This window comes from Delphinapterus leucas, unplaced genomic scaffold (assembly GCF_059928025.1).
Source record: "Delphinapterus leucas isolate spDelLeu-1000000601 "Yukka" unplaced genomic scaffold, BTC_Dleu_Yukka2 spDelLeu_asBTCV2_sq57, whole genome shotgun sequence".
Lineage (NCBI taxonomy): Eukaryota > Metazoa > Chordata > Mammalia > Artiodactyla > Monodontidae > Delphinapterus > Delphinapterus leucas.
In genome coordinates, this window is record NW_028322266.1 from 1,683,759 (window position 1) to 1,701,161 (window position 17,403).

The 17,403-nt window shown below is 35.8% G+C and overlaps 1 protein-coding gene and 1 pseudogene across 1 annotated transcript in view; one reads left to right on the forward strand and one right to left on the reverse strand.

Moving 5' to 3' along the window:
* The window catches only part of LOC149743903 (casein kinase II subunit beta-like), a 17,360-nt pseudogene extending 5,552 nt beyond the window's left edge, over positions 1–11,808 (forward strand).
* Positions 10,533–17,403, reverse strand: part of LOC149743904 (uncharacterized) — a 104,017-nt gene continuing 97,146 nt past the window's right edge. The window contains exon 9 of the mRNA XM_089906044.1: positions 10,533–14,765. The gene's annotated coding sequence lies outside the window, so the exon portion shown is untranslated. The remainder of the gene's footprint in view (positions 14,766–17,403) is intronic.

Below are 17,403 nucleotides of genomic sequence, written 5' to 3' on the forward strand. Positions count from 1 at the left end.
CAAAGACACTTATAATTTTATGATAACTTTATAAAGACCAGAAACGGGGTAGAGTGATCTCAAAAATACATTAAATATGTGCAGCAGTGAATAAGAATTCTGTTTTCCTCTATGAAGATGGTTGCTACAAATGTGCAATGTTTCAGGGGGGAGAAAAATGTGTCTTCTGACATCTGCAGCAGTATTTCCATGTAAACCAGGAAAAAAGAATGACTTCAAAGGACATAATGATAACTAAGATGTATGGAACACTTTCTATCACTGATAGCTTTAAAGATTTCCTTACAAAATCCTCATAGTAAGCCTCTGAAGTTGATCCCAAAGTGACCATTATTTTCTAGATGAGGAACCTGGGACTCAAGAAATTTGGGTAAGACACACAAGGTGAAGTAGCTAGCAACATCAGAACTGGATTCAGAATATGAGAGTCTGGCTATAGAGGTGATATAACTTAACCATGCTTACAGCAACAATTTTGAAAAAATGTGAGAATTCGTTCAGAGATTTGGAAGAGATATGGAAAGAGACCATCCATTTTAGGCAAAAAATGTATTGAAAGCAATATCCCTTTGTTTCAAAAAATACCTGTATTGCTGTAATTTAAAAATAATCTTTTAAATACTCTTCCCCTTTATCAACTGAGAACAATTATTTGATTATTGGGAAATATATAAACAATCATATTAGCCAAACGATTAGAGTTGCTTGGTCTTCAACCAATGGCTTTTGGAAGGAAATACATTTTTCTCTTGATGCTCCTCAAGGAAAAATTGACATAAGAAATAATTGTCACTTAAATATTTTCTAAATGCTTTTAAGGACTTTGATTAAAATTGGGGAGGGGCAAGACCAAGGTCAAGTACATAATGCTTTTTCATTTAACAAGGAGGAACTTCCTGACTTATTTGATTCAGCTCACAAGGACTTTTTTTTGTTAACATCAACACTCAAAAATTTAGAGAGCTCACATTAAAATATGAATTTCTTTCTTTTCCACAAAAACTGGAATATCTGCCAAACCTGGTTCTGAATTCCAATGTGGCAATGATCCATGGTTGCTGGATAGCAGCTGCCACCTTTAGGTGGACCACGCACTTTGCAATGCTTCCAACCACCCGGGGCCTGCTTCACTCAATTACATTTCCAATCTGGCATTAAAAAAAAGAATATTCAGTGCTTTACAGTCTCCTCCTTAATGCCACCATTTAATACTTTTTTTTTTCCTTCCCAATACTCATTAGGGTCTTGTGAAATGCCCTGAGTCCAAAGCAGTGAATAATTTTTGTTACCAGTGGAAAGAAGGATGGATTAATTTGATTAATTTCCTCTGAATGCCTTGAAGTAAGGCATCAAAGAATCACTGTTTACCTCTTGAAATGCTCAGATTTGATTCTATAGTAAAGAAAATGTGATTCAACTTTCATCCAAAGGACAATTGGAGAACTTTGTGCTTAAACAAAGACATATCATAGTCCATTTTATTCTTTTCTTAAAAGGTATGCATTTAGCATTATTTACCCCCTGGCATGTATCAGTAAAAATAGTTTCCCTTTAATATGATTTTTAAGTGTAGATTTATCATTAAAATACATTCACACTGTAAAAGAAGCTTTCGTCCAAGGAAAATAAAATTTGAAACTATTTTAACATACTCAAATTTGTGCTTTCAGAAAACTTCCCGAATTATTGCATTACAATTAGTTGCTATGAAATCATCTAGCCCTTGCTGTTCTGAAAAGAACCTTGCATAGTAGCCCTATAATTATATGTGCATTATCTGAGTGAATTGAGAACAATAAAAATAATGAATTATATTAAGTTTATGAATTATAATTTGTATCATTTAGGGCATAATTTTGATTTTTCAGAATGTAATTAGTACTTTGATTCTTTATATAGCTAAAATCTGAAAATGAGATAGAGTTGTGCCGCCTTTACAATCCTTAGTATCTCTGTCTTTGTCTCCGTCTCTGTCTCTCTTGCTCTCACAAGCACAGAAAACACACACACACACACACACACACACACACACACACCTGCAATATCTTTTCTACTCAAAGTCTGAAAGATTATACTTACATGGTGTTTTGAAACAACAAAAAAGAAAACTTAATGCTAAGGCATACTCTCTTAGAGATAGTCTGTGGTATACTCACACATACTGATGGTTAAAATGGAAAATATTTTTAAATGATACACAAGACAGCAATTTTCTATGAGCTTTGATAATGCATGACTTTTGCCTCTCAGTTCAACTTTATAGACACTATATTGAAGAATCTTAAAAACAGTTCAGATCACCTTTATGCATAGAACTGTTCATCATAGTTCTACAAAATGAAAACCTGGAAACAGAATTTCAAAACTAGGAATTAGTAATTTTTTATTTCACAAAGTATATTATTCTAATGCTACTAAAGTAATATATAAGGAGTGTGTAAAAAAACAAAGTCCATCAAAAGTATTTCCTTTAATGTTAAATGACCAAAAAGTGCCAGACATTTCAAAATCCAGTTGTGTTTGTGTTGGTATGTGTGAAAACTGACAAGTAGAATATAATATTTATATTAAAAATCAAGTAGGTGAACATAGCCAAGACTACCTTATTAAATAGAAAAAAATGGAATGACTTACATTATTGAATATAAACACATATCGTGTTACCATCCTCTAAAATACAATTTTTGTACAATCTATACAATCTACGTGTAGGATATATATACTCTGTAAAAGTTACTTTTAAATGCTTTTGAGAGCTGTGGTTTTCCCTATTTTATCCTATTCTGATTCCACATTTTTCCAATATTGACCTCATATTGCATTTGTAATCAGAAATAAAATTTTAAATAATAAAGTTGGAGTGAGCCTTAGTGCATCCTGCAGGCAGTTTCCCAGCAAGTACCGTGGACCTCAGTTAAGCAACATCCCAATAGGTGTTCCAGCCACTTCCCTGCGAGTTCAGGACCCACTCCACCTACCCCAAATGTAGCTCCCCATGAGTTTCCTCTACATATAGGAGGCAGTTCTCTGCTTGCTGGCATCCTCCTGTGGAACTTCAGTGAACTTCTCCACTATCTGCTGGGCTACAGCCATGCGCCACCAGGGGGTTCTGAGCCTCAGTTTGGGGTGGGGGGTGGTGTTTTTGGGGTGGGAGTGAGGGAGGAACTTTTGCACTGATATCACCCCTAAGAGTGGCTGCTTTCTCTATTAGGTATTACTGCATTCTTTACTCCATTCACCTGTTACTAGGTATGAATTCTTTTGATAAACTGCACCCATTCCACGTACCGCATGGTTTATCTCCTGACTGAACCATGACTGAAAAATCAGCATTATTTACAGAAGAAGACAGATTGAAAGAATCCAACTGGTAAAATGTAAGGGTAATATTTAGGTCAAATGTGAGACACAGGGTAACATGAAAAAACTGTAAATGAAACCTTCCTCATTTGAGAAGAAGAGAGTGAAAAAAATGTGACTTTGGATCTAATGACTAAGCTTCTAAAGAGGAAGAAAAAAAATTATCTTACTGAACTAATTATACAAATCATTGCAACAGTTAGGCATAAAGGTAGTTTTTTCTTTTTTTTTTTGGAGTATAGTTGATTTACAATATTGTGTCAGTTTAGTTTCAGGTATACAGCAAAGTGATTCAGTTATACATATACACATATCTACTATTTTTCATATTCTTTTCCCATATAGCTTATTAGAGAATATTGAGTTCCCTGTGCAATACAGTAGGTCCTTGTTGATTATCCATTTTATATCTAGTAGTTTGTATATGTTAATCCCTACCTTAAAGGCAGTTTTTGAATCTACTTTTTTTTAATGTTTGTCTTTTTTAACATCTTTACTAGAGTATAATTGTTTACAGTGTTGTGTTAGTTTCTGCTGTATAACAAAGTGAATCAGCTATATACATACATATATCCCCTCTTGCGTCTCCCTCCCAACCTCCTTATTCCACTTCTCTAGGTGGTCGCAAAGCACCGAGCTGATCTGCCTGTGCCATTCAGCTGCTTCACACTAGCTATCTATTTTACATTTGGTAGTGTATATATGTCAGTGCTACTCTCTCACTCCGTCCCAGTTTACCCTTCCCCCACACCATGTCCTCAAGACCATACTCTACATCTGTGTCTTGATTCCTGGCCTGCCCCTAGGTTCATCAGCTTTTTTTTTTTTAGATTCCATATATATGTGTTAGCATATGGTCCTTGCTTTTCTCTTTCTGACTTACTTCGCTCTGTATGACAGACTCTAGGTCCATCCACCTCACTACAAATAACTCAATTTTGTTTCTTTTTATGGCTGAGTAATATTCCATTGTAAATATGTGCCACATCTTTTTTATCCATTCATCTGTCTATGGACACTTAGGTTGCTTCCATGTCCTGGCTATTGTAAATAGTGCTGCAATGAACATTGTGGTACATGACTCTTTTTGAATTATGGTTTTCTCAGGGTATATGCCCAGTAGTGGGATTGCTGGGTCATATGATAGTTCTATTTTTAGCTTTTTAAGGAACCTCCACAGTGTTCTCCATAGTGGCTATATCAATTCACATTCCCACCAACAGTGCAAGAGGGTTCCCTTTTCTCCACACCCTCTCCAGCATTTATTTGTTTGTAGATATTTTGACAATGGCCATTCTGACCAGGGTGGGGTGATACCTCACTGCAGTTTTGACTTGCATTTCTCTGATGATTAGTGATGTTGAGCATCCTTTCATGTGTTTGTTGGCAACCTGTATAACTTCTTTGGAGAAATGTCTCTTTAGGTCTTCTGCCCATTTTGGGGTTGGGTTGTTTTTTTAATTGGTATTGAGCTGCATGAGCTGCTTGTAAATTTTGGAGATTACTCCTTTGTCAGTTGCTTCATTGGCATATATTTTCTCCCATTCTGAGGGTTGTCTTTTCATCTTGTTTATGGTTTCCTTTGCTGTTCAAAAGCTTTGAAGTTTCATTAGGTCCCATTTGTTTAGTTTTTATTTCCATTTCTCTAGGAGGTGGGTCAAAAAGGATCTTGCTGTGATTTATGTCATAGAGTGTTCTTCCTGTTTTCCTTTAAGAGTTTTATAGTGCCTGGCCTTACATTTATGTCTTTAATCCATTTAGAGTTTATTTTTGTGTATGGTGTTTGGGAGTGTTCTAATTTCATTCTTTTACATGTAGCTGTCCAGTTTTCCCAGCACCACTTATTGAAGAGGCTCTCTTTTCTCCATTGCATATTCTTGCCTCCTTTATCAAAGATAAGGTGACCATAGGTGCGTGGGTTTGTCTCAGGGCTTTCTATCTTGTTCCATTGATCTATATTTCTGTTTTTGTGCCAGTACCATACTGTCTTGATTACTGCAGCTTTGTAGTATAGTCTGAAGTCAGGAAGCCTGATTCCTCCAGCTCCATTTATCTTTCTCAAGATTGCTTTTGCTATTCGGGGTCTTTTGTGTTTCCATACAAATTGTGAATTTTTTGTTCTAGTTCTGTGAAGAATGCCATTGGTAGTTTCATAGGGATTGCATTGAATCTGTAGATTGCTTTGGATAGTATAGTCATTTTCACAATGTTGATTCTTCCAATCCAAGAACATGGTATATCTCTCCATCTGTTTGTATCATCTTTCTTTCATCAGTGTCTTATAGTTTTCTGCATACAGGTCCTTTGTCTCCTTAGGTAGCTTTATTCCTAGGTATTTTATTCTTTTTGTTGCAGTGGTAAATGAGAGTGTTTCCTTAATTTATCTCTCGATTTTTCATCATTAGTGTATAGGAATGCAAGAGATTTCTGTGCATTTATTTTGTATCCTACTACTCTACCAAATTCATTGATTAGCTCTAGTAGTTTTCTGGTAGCATCTTTAGGATTCTCTATGCATAGTATCATGTCATCTGCAAATAGTGACAGCTTTACTTCTTCTTTTCCAATTTGGATTCCTTTTATTTCTTTTTTTTTCTCTGATTGCTGTGGCTAAAACTTCTAAAACTATGTTGAATAATAGTGGTGAGAGTGGGCAACCTTGTCTTGTTCCTGATCTTAGTGGAAATGGTTTCAGTTTTTCACCATTGAGAATGATGTTGGCTGTGGGTTTTTCATATTTGGCCTTTATTATTTTGAGGTAGGTTCCCTCTATGCCCACTTTATGGAGAGTTTTTATCATAAATAGGTGTTGAATTTTGTCAAAACCTTTGTCTGCATCTACTGAGATGATCATATGGTTATTATTCAATTTGGTAACATGGTCTATCACATTGATTGATTTGCGTATATTGAAGAATCCTTGAATTCCTGGGATAAATCCCACGTGATCATGGTGTATGATACTTTTAATGTGCTGTTGGATTCTGTTTGCTAGTATTTTGTTGAAGATTTTTGCATCTATGTTCATCAGTGATATTGGCCTGTAGTTTTCTTTTTTTGTAACATCTTTGTCTGGTTTTGGTATCAGGGTGATGGTGGCCTCATAGAATCAGTTTGGGAGTGTTATTCCCTCTGCTTATTTTGGAAGAGTTTGAGAAGGACAGGTGTTAACTCTTCTCTAATTGTTTGGTAGAATTCACCTCTGCAGCCATCTGGTACTGAGATTTTGTTTGTTGGAAGATTTTAAATCACAGTTTCAATTTCAGTGCTTGTGATTTGTCTGTTTATATTTTCTATTCCTGGTTCAGTCTCAGAAGGTTGTGCTTTCTTTAAGAATTTGTCCACTTCTTCCAGGTTGTCCATTTTATCGGTATATCGTTGCTTGTAGTAATCTCTCATGATCCTTTGTATTTCTGCAGTGTCATTTGTTACTACTTCTTTTTCATTTCTAATTCTATTGATTTGGGTCCTCTTCCTTTTTTCTTGATGAGTCTGGCTAATGGTTTATCAATTTGTTTATCTTCTCAAACAACAAGCTTTTACTTTTATTGATCTTTGCTATTGTTTCCTTCATTTCTTTTTCATTTATTTCTGATCTGATCTGTATGATTTCTTTCTTTCTGCTAACTTTGGGACTTTGTGTGTGTGTGTTCTTCTTTCTCTAATTGCTTTACGTGTAAGGTTAGGTTGTTTGAGATTTTTCTTGTTTCCTGAGGTAGGACTCTATTGCTATAAACTTTCCTCTTAGAACTGCTCTTGCTGCATCCCATACGTTTTGGGTCATTGTGTTTTCATTGTCATTTGTTTTTAGGTAGTTTTTGATTTCCTCTTTGATATCTTCAGTGATCCCTTGGTTATTTAGTAGCGTATTGTTTAGCCTCCATGTGCTTGTATTTTTTACAGTTTTTCTACTGTAATTGATATATTGTCTTACAGGGTTGTGGTAGGAAAAAATACTTGATATGATTTCAATTCTCTTAAATTTAGCAACACTTGAGTTGTCACTCATGATATGGTCTATTCTGGAGAATGTTCCATGAGCACTTGAGAAGAAAGTGTGTTCTGTTGTTTTGGGATGGAATGTCCTATAAATATCAACTAAGTCTATCTTGTCTAATGTGTCCTTTAAAGCTTGTGTTTCCTTATTTATTTTCATTCTGGATGACCTGTTCATTGGTGAAAGTGGGGTGTTAAAGTCCCCAACTATTTTTGTGTTACTGTCAGTTTCCCGTTTTATGGCTGTTAGCATGTGCTTTATGTATTGGATTGATCCCTTGATCACTATGCAGTGTCCTTCTTTGTCTCTTGTAATAGTCTTTATTTTAAAGTCTATTTTGTGTGATATGAGAATTGCTACTCCAGCTTTCTTTTGAATTCCATTTGCATGGAATATCTTTTTCCATCCCCTCACTTTCAGTCTGTATGTTTCCCTAGGTCTGAGGTGGGTCTCTTGTAGATAGCATATGTACAGGCCTTGTTTTTGTATCCCTTCAGCCAGTATAGGTCTTTAGGTTGGAGCATGTAATCCATTTATTTAAGGTAATTGTCAATATGTATGTTCCTATTACCCTTTTCTTAATTGTTTTGTTTTTGTTTTTGTGGGTCTTTACTTTTTCTAGTGTTTCCTGCCTAGAGAAGTTCCTTTAGCATTTGTTGTAAAGCTGGTTTGGTGTTGCTGAATTCTATTAACTTTTGCTTATCTGTAAAGATTTTTATTTCTCCATAGAATCTGAATGAGATCCTTGCTGCGTAGAGTAATCTTGGTTGTAGGTTTTTCCCTTTCATCACTTTAAATATGTCCTGCCACTTCCTTCTGGTTTGCAGAGTTTCTGCTGAAAAATTTGTTGTTTCTGTTGAAAAATTTGTTTCTGCTGAAAATTTGTTGCTTTTCCCTTGCTGCTTTTAATAATTTTTTCTTTGTATTTAAGTTCTGATAGTTTGATTAATATATGTCTTGGTGTGTTTCTCTTTGGGTTTATCCTGTATGGTACTCTCTGCTTCCTCGATTTAATTGACTATTTCCTTTCCCATGTTAGGGAAGTTTCGACTATAATCTCTTCAAAGTTTTTCTCAGACCCTTTCCTTTTCTCTCTTCTTCTTCTGGGACCCATATAATTCGGTCTGTTTAATGTTGTCCCAGAGGTCTCTGAGACTGTCCTCAATTCTTTTCATTCTTTTTTCTTTATTCTGCTCTGTGGCAGTTATTTCCACCATTTTATCTTCCAGCTCACTTTTCCATCTTCTGCCTCAGTTATTCTGTTATTGATTCCTTCTAGAGTATTTGTAATTTCAGTAACTGTGTTGATCATCAGTGTTTGTTTGCTCTGTAGTTCTTCTAGGTCCTCCTTATGTTTCTTGTATTTTCTCCCTTCTGTTTCCTGGATTTTGGATCACCTTTACTATCATTACTCTGAATTCTTTTCAGGTAGGTTGCCTATTTCATCTTCATTTATTTGGTCTTGTAGGTTTTTACCTTGCTCCTTCAACAACATATTTTTTTGTTGTTTCTTTTTTTTTGGGGGGGGGGTGTGCTTTTGTATTCCTGTCTTACAGGTTGTTTGTCATGAGTCGCCCAGCACTGGAGTTTGTAGGCACTTGGATAGAGCTGGGTCTTGGTGCTGAGATGAGGACTTCCGGGAGGCCTCACTCTGATTGATATTCCCTGGGCTCTGAGGTTCTCTGTTAGTCCAGCGGTTTTGACTCAGAGCTCCCATCGCTGGAGCTTGGGCCTGACATCCAGCTGGGGAACCAAGATCCTGCAAGCTTCATGGCACAGTAAAAAAAAAAAAAAAAAAAAAAAAAAAAAGGAAGAAAGAAAGAAAATAAGGAGCAGTACAATATCAAAGAATAAAAAACAAAATAAAATTAGAAAGATAAAAAATCTATTAGGATAAATAAAACTATAATTGAAACAACTGCAACAAGGTAAAATAAATACACAACAGAAAAAAGAAAAAAAAATTGGGGGGGGGGAACAAGCCAAAAGGAAAAATCACTAACAAAATATAAAGAATAAAATTAGAAAAATAAAAGATTACGAAAAATAAAAATATAAAAGAATCAACAATAATGAATCAACAAGGTAAAACATAACCCCAATCTGACAGAGCAAAAAGGAATAGAAGAAAATAAAAAACAGCCTTGGCTATGTGGGCGGAGTTTGGGGGGAGAACTTAGGCTGGGGCAGTGTTTAGGGTGGGGGGGTGACTTTTGAGTGTGGGGCGGGACCTACATGGGGCGATGTCCAAGTGTGGGAGGGGGCCTAGGTGCGTGGGTGGGGGGTGACTTTCAAGTGTGGGGTGGGGCCTCTGCTTAGGACCTGAGCAGAAGGGGAGAGGCAGCACGTGGAAAGGAAGGCCTCTGGACTGTGGGCTTCTGGAGTTTGGAGGTAGGACCCTGAGTGAGGGTGTATGGGTGGGGTTTAGGCCAAGCTCACTGGAGGGGGTCTCTGAGTGTAGAGGTATGGCCCTGGGTGGGGGTGTAGGGGCGGGGCTTGGGCTCTGCGCTGCAGGAGGGAGGCTCCAAATGCAGAGGATTAGGCCTGGGAGCCCAACAGGCTTCCTGGTGCTTAAGTGTACAGGGAAAGCACCAGCCGTGTTCCTTTCCCTTCCTTCGTGCCCCTCCCCCATGGTCTCCCCCCATTGCTGCTGGACCCCTATCTGTGAGTGGGTCTCACTGGGTGTAGGAACTCCTCCCCTCCACCAGCCGCCCCTCAGGGGTGCCAGTCCCAGAGGTCTGGCCTTTACTTTTGATCGCCCTTCCCTCCCTCCCACTCCTTCAGGACCTGCGTGGCTGGAGGGGCCCAGGTGGTGGGCAGGGGCAACCTGGCCATGCTCCCTTTTGATCTTCTTCCCTCCCAGTGGTCCTCCAATTTCCCCCTTCTGGCATGGGATCCCTTCCCTTCCCCCAGCCACCCCTCAGGGGGGCCAGTCCTGACTCGCCTCCACTTCTCCTCCTCCCTCACTCCCCCCATGCCCCACATCCTACCCAGTCACTGGGGGTTCCTCCCATCCCCTTAGGTGTCCGTGGACCCACCATTGCCTGGTAGGTGCCCTAGTTGTGAGGAGGCGCAAATTTTGTGTCCTCCTAGTACACCATCTTGACTCCACCCTTCTCTCATATCTACTTGATCAATCTGTCCTGCATGAAAAAAAATCACAACTCCATAAAAATCAAACTAACAGAAGAAGAAATTTATTAATATTGAATTAGAGTAAAATGGTTGAAACACCAGCTCCAGTTCCAGGGGTCAGGGATCACCAAGGCACGTGATGCTCTGGTGTTGAGGCCACGTGTGCATTTACTTGACAACCAACAGCTTTCAAGATCTTTCTGAACATCCCTTCTGCACCGTTCATCCGTAAGTCTACCAAACAACAAATTCCACTGCCCTACATGGGGCAAAAACCGTCTCTTCACACATTACATTTTAAGGCACAAATTATTCATTATAAACTGGAAGCCACTTTAAGAAATCTATCAAAAGATGGATTTTATGGTTGAAAATATGTCTGTGAATTTATATTAGGTCTCCAAAGTAATCAAAAAGAAAGAGGATGTCAAGTGAGTTCTCAAAGAAACAATTTTTCTTGTCATTCAAATTTTCAAAATTCATGTGTGTTCTTCTGAGCCAGTAAAATAAGTAAAGTGCATTCTCCTGTTCCATTTACGAAATCTCTTCCTCAAATTTTGACATAATGAATTAATTTAATTCATCCTCAAGGCAATTTCAAGGTTTTCACTGTAAATTCCTTAAAGCAGAACTCAAATTTCATGGATTTCTATAAAACAAGGACTTTTTTGGATCAAAATACTCCTAGAGCTATATACTAGTACAAAGCATTACACATTATTTGTTTATATACACTTTCAATCAGTGTCACTAAAGAACTTTGAAATCGTGGTTTCCATATTTCCCATTTTATTTAATTTTTCCACAGTTTCACTGTTTTTTTCCTGAGTGTGAATTTTACATAAATTTTATTGAAAAATTATTTTAAAAGGAATTTAGAAAGAATTCATTCATGCACCTCCCACTCCCAACTGTACAAAGAAAAAATTTTTTTCTCTTGATTTGATTCTAAGAAATGGAATGATAATCTTAAACTTTTCCTTTCAAATCCAGTCCTTGTGCAAATTCAAGCTCAATATATTTACAACATGAAGCAAGATATGAACTAACTTCACATTTTCAAAACAGATCATCTTTTCTGCATGGTTTTTTTCTCTGTAAGGATTTAGAGTTAGTACCCATGATCATTAAAAAAAATATATATATATACAAATTTTGTATATATATACAAATATATATATATTTGTATATATATATATTTGTATGTATATATATATGAAACTCAGCATTCTTATTCAAAAAAGTGTTCATACAAAAACCTGCCACTCAACTAGATGAGTTTTATAGGTCGCTTTTTTTTTTGACAACCTATTTATCCTACTATTTAAAATCCTTGAAGGAAGGCTTGCCATATATGATAGTGTATTTCAAAGGTCATGTAAGTTGCAATTTGTCATTCTTCATTTTGCAGGAAATGGTTCATGATGTAAACAACACATGAGCAATATATTAACATGTTTTGCTGTCTTTCAGTGTGAATAGATTTTTCTCTTAATTTTGATGACAGTCAAGGCAAACTATACATTGTTCTGGTCAACTATGGGTTGTAAAGAAGATATGTATTAAATTGTATATGTTGTTATGCTTTGGTATCTCTAATTGTTGTGCCTTGTTTGTTTGGTAGAGGTAGATTCTAAACTTCTAGAAAGAAACACACTTTTGATTATTCATTTATTCATTCTTTTAAATACTCATCAATTCTGTCAAAGTGCTTATATTAAATGCCTAATAAATTCAAGAAAGAAATGATTTAGGTAACAGATGATGAAAACTGTGGAATAGTTTCTACTTTTGTGAAACTCATGGAAAAGCAAGAGAAGCAAACAATCATGTGAATGTGAGTTTGTTTTGTATGTGTGCTGTCAGGATGGCCTGCTTGCCAGACACTTCTCTATTACCCTGTTTGTGGTGCTGACAGAGGAGGATTCCCATGCCGATTATATATTTCTCACCTTAGTGCCTCATATGAAGTAGAGAGGGCAGATCCTTCTTTGCGGGCTATGGTCAGACATGTGACTCAAGCTTAACCAAATGCACATTCACCCTTTCTATGTGGCTTTTCAAAGTGGGACATTTGGCTCAAGAATTGGGAGAGTTTTGTTTTGTTGTGTCATTACTATCATGACAGCAGTAATTGCCCTGGTAGCTCTAGCATGGCACCTGTGATCTTGGCAGAGGGACTGCTGGTGACATCTTGAATAGTATAAAGCTGCTGCATGTCCTTACCCTTAATTTCTGCTTTCCAGCATCCATGGACATGTGCCTTGTTATAATTTCAGTATTGCTGTCTCTCATTGATTCTATGAGGGTTTAATTTATATCTACTCCTAATGTATCTCCCTCTCCCACCTGCCAAAACACAAACAAACAAACACAGCTAGGGTCAGAAAGAACAGCTCAAATGTCCTTCACAGCTTAAAATAAAACTTATTGAACAATAGTTTATGTCCCCAAAGAGTGAAATTAAGATAAAAAGAACAGAATTTCTGTCCATGTGGGTACAGCATAACAGTCAAATGCACTTTGATTTCATATTTTTTTGACCTATTTTGTCTTTCATTAAAATATGTAAAACACTCAGAGTAGGGCTTGGTGAGTAGTAATCATGTCAGTATGAGCTATTTTATTATACAAAGGGGTGGAGCATAGAGGTTAAGAGCCCAGGTTATGGTTCTACACTGACTTTATTCATAAACTAGCTCTTCCATTTACACATCTGTGTGACCTTGGGCAAGTTACTTGGGCAAGTTACTTAACATCTCTGTGCCTGAGTTTCTTCATAGGTGAAATAAGGCTCATAATAGTATCATTCAAGACTGAGATTGATAATTCCAGCAATATTTATAGAAAAGTCTGGTCATATATTAAGCTCTCACGGAGTGTTATCTGTTTCTAGCTTCATCTAATTTCATGTCCATTTTTCCAATAAATCCACTGAAATTTAATAATTATGTATATATATATATACTCTCTCTTCTTAATAATGAAAGGATTTATAGCTTTTCGTGTTCTCTTTGAGTAAAGGTTTAGTATATTTTATATACTTTGTTATGTTTGGTTCTGTAAGTACTTAATTTCTAAATAGGCATTGTAATTTTGCTTTCTTTCAGAGTAATTAGAGCTATTTAAATGAGTTCTATATTATAATTTCCTACTTGTTATTGTGTTATTAAGCTTATTAATTTCTCAAGTTATTGCACTGAGGCCAGAAACTGTGTTTTTTTTCTATTTTTAATAACTGATTAAAGTTTATTGCTTTGAGAACATAAATTTTGAACGTTTTTCAGATATTTGGGAGCTCTTTGCATGTCTATTTAGTCTAATTTTAAATTTCAGTATAAACCTATTAATTCAGACTTGTACTTATACTCTTCAAAATCGCTATCATTTTTAAAGTTTTCTATGGACTTGCTTAAAATCATTTTGAGAGATGAGTCAAAGATTTCCACTTACATTATAAGACCAATATTAATCATCTTCTCATTATTCTAAAAGTGTTTGCTATTCATATATATTCTTCGTGGATCATGAATTTGTCCATTTTAATATTGATATTGCCCATCCTCCTTTTTTTTGGTTATTGTTGGTATTTATTTGTTTGCTTTTATCAAGTAAAGAAGGGTCTCTTCACTATTTGCCAGTCAAAATCTCTTCAGAACAGACAAGCTGTACTGGAAAGGAATAAAACCCAGGGTCATAGGCTTATTCCAAGTTTCAGAGAATAGTCATGTTCTCTCCAAGTATTCTTTTCTTTAATTGAAGTATATTTGATTTACGATATTGTGTTAGTTTCAGGTGTACAGCAAAGTGATTCGGTTATACATTTGTATGAATAAATTAATATATATTCTTTTTTCTCAGTTCTTTTCCATTATAGGTTAGTATATGATACTGAATATATTTCCCTATGCTAGACAGTAAATCCTTGTTGTTTATCTATTTTATATATGGTCTCTCCAAGTATTCATTTAAGCACATGCCTGGCAGCCATGCCCAGTCAGTCTCTCCTTGACCCAGATAGGAGTTTTCCAGATTGACATCACCAACAGGTTTGACTTTATTTATGGCTATGCATACTCAGTGAAAAGTGAAAATGCAGTGCTCCTTATTCAAAAATTCTTCAGAATTTCAAGATGGCAACAATAGAGCATTAAACCAAGTGTGTAGTCCTTCTGTCTGGGTCTGAGTGGATGCACTAGGTGCATGCCCATAAATCTGGCTCTTCTTGTACCTTCTTTTTCAATGGTAATGTTTCCATCTCCTACTTCAGCCACTTTGGGAGAAACATGGGGAAAAAAACGGGAATTAATTTTTTTCTTGCAATCACTGATTTTCAATTTTAACATACAATGGAATAAAATCCATGGAGCTAAAGACACAGTTGAAGTTCAACAGTCATAATAAACCACTAAGGTATTATATACTTCTGATTTTATAGTGTATACAGGATTATTTTTTGTAACGCATCTCCAGATTGAGGAATTTAAATACTTTAATAGTCAAAATTATGTTTGGGATTTAAAGAATATATTTAAGAATGCATAAAATTTGCCTTTTATCCTTATCTGTAATTTTATTCTATTTTTACTCTCAATATTAACCTACAAGGTTTTTCTTAGTTATATAATTTTTTACATTTTAGTAATGTGATATTCCTTATTGTTATTCATTTGAGTTTTATTCCAAAAACTCTGTTGTATCGATGACAATGATGGTGATTGATGATGGGGGAATAAAATGTACTTTATCCATGAATTATTTGTCTTAAGATTATCTATATGTAAACATCAATGACTCTAAGAGTTAGTTATGAAGTTCATAAATTAATCGTTTACTCATTATGTTATTTTTGTTGATATAATTCTATTGATAAATGAATCTGTTGCAATTTCAAAGCTAGAAAAAATGTATTGCCACTTCTTCTCAATGTAAGTGTATTACTTAATTTTTAAACCCAAATGCATCATAATTCAGTTAATTGCAGAGACTTTTTGTTAAATTATCCCAACTTATCTTGCTCTTTGTATTTATAAGCTCTTTAATATTGCATGTATTCAAGATATCAAAGTAGCCTTAAAAGCTTATTACAAATGATAGCTTTTTTACTTAGATTAATCTGCTACTATGATACAAAGGGTGTTTTATTAAATATTCATTTTCTTCTATCAGCACTGATACTAGTAATTTAAGTTCGGCTATAGAGTAATCAATTAAAGTAAAGCATGCTGTGTGAACACTAAACCTAACACATTAATTTAGTCTATATTGACTACTCCTGCTGTCTTGCAAATCATTCCTATGGTTACAACACATTTATCAAAGTTTCTAATAGAAAAACATTCCATGATGGCAAGACCTATACTAAATAAATATAAGATTTATGGATAATAAAAATATTTAGATTTAATTTCGTAAATTAAGTGACATTTTCCTAATATCACGGAACACATACAATAAAAATGAGCTAAATACACTGAAATTTTGTTTAAATTATTGTGGAAAAATGACTGTGTAAGATTAATCATAGAAGGTGTACAAATGATTATACAAGAAGAGCATAAAATTTCATTAACTCTGTGATAAATTAAGGATAGTGAACAGGCAAGTGACTTCTTAGAGCTGGCATATAAGTGAAATTGTGTCCAAGTGTCACCTTGGTTGGAGCTTTTTCATATTCCTAGTAAGCAGGTGTCATTATTTCAACAGAATAAAAGGACAAGAAACTTTACAATGTTGTCTGAACTTTGGAATCACTATTGCAAATCCTTAAAATGATAGCATAAATGTGACTTTGATAAATGTACTTGTATTGTAGGGAAGTTAACTTTACCCTAAAGAGGTCTGGCCTTTGCCTTTGCTCTCAGGGAGATATATCCTTTGGAAGGTCATGCCTGACAGGAGCATCTTTGTATAGGGGTCTGACCACACCAGATTAAGGTAGGGGTTGACCAGGATAGAAAGACCAACAATGTGATACAGAGTAGGGCTTTGGGTCATACAATATCACTTGAAATGGAGACTGAGATCAACCAGGGGGCAAGTGGAACCCCAGTAGCGACTGAATACTGAAGCTGAATACTGGGGTGAGATTCCCTGGTTCATAGTGCTGAAACCTTAGGGTACTGTCGCACAAGGATACCAGGAAAGCAACACCTCCTGATTCCACAGAGAGTCAATCAAGTCCAGGAAGCACAGAGAGTCCAATAGGATACTATCAGAGAAACACGCCAAGACACATATTAATCAAACTATCAAAAATTAAATACAAAGAAAATATATTAAAAGCAGGAAGGGAAAAGCAACAAATAAGTACAAGGGAATCCCCAAAAGGTTAACAGCTGATCTTTCAGCAGAAACTCTGCAAGCCAGATGGGAGTGGTATGACATTTAAAGTGATGAAAGGGAAAAACATACAATGAAGATTACTCTACCCAGCAAGGATCTCATTCAGATTTGATAGAGAAATTAAAACCTTTACAGACAACCAAAAGCTAAGAGAATCCAGCAACAACAAACCAGCTTTACAAAAAATGTGAAAGGAACTTCTCTAGGCAAGAAACACAAGAGGAGGAAAATACCTACAATAACAAACCCAAAACAATTAAGAAACTGGTAATAGGAACATACATATCGGTAACTACCTTAAATGTAAATGGTTTAGATGCTCCAACCAAAAGACTTAGACTGGCTGAATGTATACAAAAACAGGACCCATATATACGCTGTCTACAAGAGACCCACTTCAGACTGAGGGACACATACAGACTGAAAGTGAGGGGATGGAAAAAGATATTCCATGCAAATGGAAATCAAAAGAAAGCTGGAGTAGCAATTCTCATATCAGACAAAATAGACTTTAAAATAAAGACTATTACAAGAGACAAAGAAGGACACTACAAATGAGCAAGGGA